The following is a 7123-nucleotide window of genomic DNA, read 5'->3' on the forward strand; positions in this document are numbered from 1 at the left end:
TATATATATATATATATATATATATATATATATATATATATATATATATATATATAGATATAGATATATATATATATATATATATATATATATATATATATATATATATATATATATATATATATATATATATATATATATATATATATATATATATATATATATATATATATATATATATATATATATATATATATATATATATATATATATATATATATATATATATATATATATATATATATATATATATATATATATATATATATATATATATATATATATATATATATATATATATATATATATATATATATATATATATATATATATATATATATATATATATATATATATATATCAGCAATAAGTCACAAAATATGTGACAAATATATATACGACCATGAAAGGTGAAAATTAAAGACCAGGTAGCGCTTTCGTATATTGCGTACACTTCTTCGCAATACATAAATTTATATATGCTAATTTTATTTCATATATATATATATATATATATATATATATATATATATATATATATATATATATATATATATATATATATATATATATATATATATATATATATATATATATATATATATATATATTAGAATGCAGCTTTTCCACTCACTGCGTCTTCAGAAGTTGCTCCCATTCAGGGATGGAAACGCTTGCCACATAACCCTCTCTACCCTAGCTGACAAATACCACAGTCGACTAACTGCCAGATACTCAGCTCGTTACCTCAACAATAGTAACAAATAAGTTTTAAATGCACCTGTCTAAAACCCTCTTTCGCGTAAAAATCGTACCTTGGGCCAGCCAGTGGTGAGAACACTGGGCCATACTGTCCCAATGGTGCGTCCATAAATCTTTGAAATGATAAAGCTAAATACGTAAATATGATTCACAAACTTTCTCGTTATAGTCTAAATGACTTCTCAAACAGTAAAAGAAATTATGAAAATACATAGTTTCGGAATGATCATGTAACATCAGAAAACTAGATAATTGTTTGCAAACTCATAAAAAAAGAGGTCAGATAGCATTTATCGTCGGAGGACAAACACATAAACATCCACCTGACTAGCGCAGTGACAACATTACATAAGAAAAAGAATAATTGGTGTCCAAGACCAATAGTCACGATCACATCAGGTTAATATGAACTCAGCCTTCTCAAAATAGAAATATCGGGGCTGAACTGAATGCGAGAAGAAAACCAGAAAAAAAAGTACAAAATTCGCCAGAGTTTCTTCTGCTCAATCGAGTTTTCGGTACAGCGTATATTGTTGTATGAAACTCTCAGCCACGGGCCATGAAACTCTCAGCCGCGGCCCGTGAAACCTTCAGCCACTGCCTGATGGTGGCCTGTGTTGTTGGCCCTATAGCGGTACCAGGCGCACGATCATGGTTAACTTTAACCTTACAAAAACTTCTGCGGCTACAGGGCTGCAATTTGGTATGTTTGATGACCGGAGAGTGGATGATCAACATACAAATTTGCGGCCCTCTAGCGTCAGTAGTTTTTAAGATCTGAGGGCGAACAGAAAAGGTGCGGACGGACAAACACATAGCCATCTCAATAGTTTTCTTTAATAGAAGACTAAAAGGAAAGTTGAAATTAACAATAATTATTACACATATCACACTTGAGGGAAAGAGATATCAGGTTGCATTAATACTTATTGTGACCTCTTGTTCCAGTATCTATTAACAAATAGCTTCCGTCTTGATGTCCAGGAGCGTCATCCCTGACACAATTACTCGAAGTAGGTGTTTCCTTTGTCACAGCAGAAGCAATTAGAATTTAGACGATTGCCTGAGGTCGACATGTTTGCTCAGCTTCTGTAGGCTCTACTTCAAGAAAGAACTTCCAGAAATTTATTTGTTGAATGAATCTCAAAACAAGTTGAATATATATATACATGTATATATATATATATATATATATATATATATATATATATATATATATATATATATATATATATATATATATATATATATATATATATATATATATATATATATGTGTGTGTGTGTGTGTGTGTGTGTATGTATAAGTATATATATGTATGTATGTATGAATGTATATATATATATATATATATATATATATATATATATATATATATATATATATATATATATATATATATATATATATATATATATATATATATATATATATATATATATATATATATATATATATATATATATATATATATATATATATATATATATATATATATATATGTATATATATATATATATATATATATATATATATATATATATATATATATATATATATATATATATATATATATATATATATATATATATATATATATATATATATATATATATATATATATATATACAATATATAATATCATTGCACCCCTCTTGCCAGAATTTGTGAACAACCTCACATAATGCTGTTGGAGACGCTGCCATTATTTTTCTCTCTCCAGCTGAACTGGGGCAAAGATGAAAAGTTTTTGTTAGCTGTAACATTGTGAGATAAGCTTCGGCAGCAGATGATTGTCCTCGTTATCAGATGGTAGCTGAAATTCTTTAACACTTGAATGGTTCTGTATACTTTGTCAGGGTTTAGCAAACGAGGCAAATAATGCCTTTGGCAAAGAGGAGACGAGCCCTCTCGCGCCTGCGAGCACTTAATGGCAAAATACGTACCCAGGAGGCCTCTGCTCATCTTTTATCGGGGAGGTGCTTTTGGTGTCGAAGTCCCCCAGTGTTCCGTAACCTGTTCCGAGGAAACAGAACACATCCTCGGTGTGTGTGTTTTTCTTATAGAGTTCCTCCTTTCAGTCTTTCTCAAGTAGATGTTCGAGATCGCTTTCGCGGTTGAATTATCACCTTTTCTTAGTGAGTGATCAATCCACTTTCTTTAGTGTTCACTTGGAGCCTTAGGAGAATAGAAGAGAGGCCAGATTCTCCTCAGTTCTTTATTCAAGTTGCCAATTAACATGGTAAATTTCTTTCCCAAAAATTAATCTTTCTTCTTTTAACTGTGTTTACGCACTTGAGTTTTGTCATTGGTGCAGATCAATTTCAATTGCCACTTTATATGAAAAATTTGCTTAAAAAGCAATTTCTATAAGGATCAAAGAGAGAACATCGTACACGTAATAAGATATATTGAAAGAAACTAAAGTCACTATATCTGAAAGATGATTTGAGGTCATAGCCAAATAAGAATTTTATTTGAATAAAGACGTTTGTAAATCCCGTATCTGGAGCAACTCTCCGAAGTTCTCATATTCCCACTTAAAGGAATTGATCTTCTCTCTTTTGCTTTTTATAATGGCATGCAGCTCCATTTCACAAAATATCAGTTGAAGATCAAAAGTGCTTCTTAGGAAGACTGAGAGAGGAGGAAAAATTGGAATCGAATTACCTGAAATTTGATGAGGAATATGATGCTAGGACGGAGGAGGAGGAGGAGGAGGAGGGGGAGGAAAAGGAAGCAGAGCAGTACAAGAAAAAGAAGAAGGGAAAGGATGGGGAAAGTTAGTTGGGGGAAGAGAGTTGATTTGAAAGGTAAGAAAAAGGGAAGATGTGAAGAAGGTGTGTTGCAGAGAGAAGAAGGAAACGGAAGAGAATACAGACAAACATTGGAGTGTCTTAAAGACCAAAATGAATAAAACGACCGAGGGAGAAATGCATCAAGCAAGGAAGGAGGAAAATGCCAGTGATGTTTAGATAAAAGAACTCAACCCAAAAATGGAGGGTATTTCTTTGAAGGTGAAGGATAAGAAAACGTTTTTACAGCAGGTGTTAAGAGGTAGGTAAAAGCAAAAGCCTCTTGCAGTTCATTAAGGAAAGGCATTTCAAAATCCGACGCAAAAAAAATAAAATATTATTATGCGAGGAGGAAGGTCCTTTCCCTTTGTCTGTTCACAGGATCCTGAATGAGATTTCAGGTCAATGGTGCGCTCTCCCTTTCCACAGCTTTGCGCGTGAAATGAAAGCGTTAGAAGAGACAGGACCACCGAGAATATAATATAATGGAAGCGTGAAAAGCCTCTTCAGAAGGACGGATAACAAAAAGCGGATTAATTTACTGAGAACGTTCCCATAAATGAATTATAAAATAAAACAAAATTAATTGAAAACAGCCTTTACACATATACAGACATGGGTACAGCTGGTCTTTAAAGTTCTTGGCACACTTTTCAGCGAACTTCGTTCACCAATAGATATTTTTTTTATTTTTAAAATCACATAGAAACCAAACCTTACAATCAGAATGAGATTAATATCCATACAAACAATATGATATATAAAATTGGCAGAAAAATAACATGACTTAACAAAATCCAACGACACCTTTTAAAACCCAAAACTATCGTTCGGTAAAATTAAAGGACAGCAGTACGGAGCACGTTGATCTTCTTCAAAATCTCTATAGCTTTGACCAATTAATTGTGTTATTGCATTCGAATATTTATATCTCAGACTCAAATAATCAATTTAATATCGATATCTGTAAACATTCGTTTCAATCTAAAATGAGGAATAAGATTTTCTCTGTATTTGAGTAACACTGTTCGTCATGACATCACGTCATATAGGCGGGAAGCCAAATCATTTAACATAAATCCGTAGACTGTCAACTTTATCGAGATGGGTCTTTACTGTTGGCGCCCCAGGAAAACACGGAAAGCCTTAAATAAATTACGTGAAGAAAGGTTAATGTGGGTAAAGTTGAGTAAAAAAATGTAGAATTTAAAAAGGGTAGGACTAACAGTCCAAATAATAAGGTGTCACCAAAGATGAATTTTAGCTTGCTTTTTTATTGTAAGTTTATTATAACAATCATATTGCTTTATTTCATAATGTTCCGTTCATAAGAATGAAGGCTTTATTATCATAACTTCTATCATAAGAAATGGGAATTTATATTATCATATATTATTATAAAGATGAGACCGTTAGACGTCTCTTTTATAGTATATGCCAATTATGAAAATGACACTATATCATTATAGGTCTATAATATGGATTTGATCTTTATATCACTATAGACCTATCAAATGAATTAGATTTTTGTATCAGTATAGGTCTATTATACGAATCGGTTTCATTTCGTTAGAGAGATATTATAATCAGTGAATATTTTAGCGAAACTTTGTTTTATTCTAGTATATCTTTCCTTTGATAACGACCCATCTACTCTTCACAAAAATGTTAAATGTAAATTGCTATATGAATACTTTATACAGATAGGGAGCAGGCCTAGCATGTATGCTCATTTTCTTCATTATCATCGTAATTATAATTTTCATCGTCTTTTACAGTTGTTTTATCACTTATAGCTATTATCCTGAAAACATCCAACCATCACGGAAGAGAGGAAAAATTACTGCAGCAGCCCTATGGGGATGGATAGCTGCCAGTGGTCCAGGGGAACTTATAGAAATAAACGCAAAACTGAACAGTTCCCAATATATTAGCGTTCTAGAGGAAGTTTTAGTGCCGTCATTGGGAGCCGTGCTATTCCCCGAGCCAGAACCAATATATGTAGCCATGGGCAACTCTTCTGTTCATACTGACCAAACTGTAAAAGAATGGTTCAAAGAACATCCACACATAATCAGAATCGAATGGTCAGCAAAGTCACCTGACTATGCCATTGAAAGTATTTGGAGTTATGTATAACTAATAAAGGGGATGCAAAGACCAGGAATCACATAACAAGAATCGCCAAGTCAGTCTGGGAGTCACTTAATCGAAAAGGGAACGAAAAAAAATATTTGTGAAGTGAAATAGTGCTCAGTATCTAAGAGATTATATGTTAATTGATAAATATACTTTGCATTTTTATGCAGTAATGGGTTGACTATGCACTGCACTTGTTTTGTTTATTTATCTACTTATTTATTTACCTTCATTCCTCTGTAAGAAACTTAGAGGTCTATGTGAAAAATGTTATATAGATTCGTAAATATACTGTTGAGTACGGATAAACACCTTTATTCATGTGATGTCCAATATAGTTAGTCGCAGCAATGCTGAGCAAACGAATACATATGATTATAGTCAAAGAATGGGAATTTATCTTAAGAAAACCAAGCAGGGCAGCTACACACCACCAAGGTCTCTCTCTCTCTCTCTCTCTCTCTCTCTCTCTCTCTCTCTCTCTCTCTCTCTCTCTCTCTCTCTCTCTCCCTTTGTTATAATATTAGCATCTGCTACAACCAATAAGAACAAAAGGGAAAGCATTAGAAAGAAATTTAGTGATAAAAAAAAAACAGCGCACTCATTATCTTCTCTATGAGTCTACTTTTCCCTGGTAACAGTCTGAGTGATATCACGTGAGGGATGGCCTCGTGAAAGTTGCCAGTTACTATTTTGTAAACTCTTGTTCGAAATGCACTGAAAAATGTGCCAGAACATTTAAGAGTGGCTGTACATTTGCACAAAAATGTGCATACATACACACTTATACAAACACACAAATGTATAATGCACACAAACACACATATATATTTTGATGATGTTGCCTTGTAATATGTATATCATCCCATAGTTTTTTTTTAAATTTACTCTTCTATTTATTGTGTATCATGTGTAATAATAATAACTGTAGAAGTATCATATGTAGTGCAACATCAGATCTCAAAAGAGTTAGTGATTTAGATAACTTAACAAAGTAATTTAAAATTGGCAATACATTTTAATAATAACATAGGATGTGACCTATGTTTGGCCTTTAGCAACAAGTGTTCTGTACTCGCGTGTCTTGTTGTGGTTCAGTTTTTGTCACGAGGATAACGAGTTAACTAGCTCGGGAATAACAATCGAGTCGTGGGAAGCTTTTTCCCATATGAGAAAACAATGAATGATTTCACAATGTTTCATGTAATGTTCTGAAAACCAACTTTGGTTCTTCATCTTTGTTTTAAAAGCATGCTGTCTGTTTGGATCATGTTCAGATTTCATTGAGGGCTTTGTCCCATATGATTTTCTGCTCGAATCGTATATCCCTTTTTGAGAGTAAATGCACGTATCTGAATCTATTACGTTGAGTTTTGTAAGACTGTTGCTTTGATCGTGTATTGTTCTGACGTCTCCTGGTTGTTTC

Source organism: Macrobrachium rosenbergii, chromosome 2 (assembly GCF_040412425.1).
Source record: "Macrobrachium rosenbergii isolate ZJJX-2024 chromosome 2, ASM4041242v1, whole genome shotgun sequence".
NCBI lineage: Eukaryota > Metazoa > Arthropoda > Malacostraca > Decapoda > Palaemonidae > Macrobrachium > Macrobrachium rosenbergii.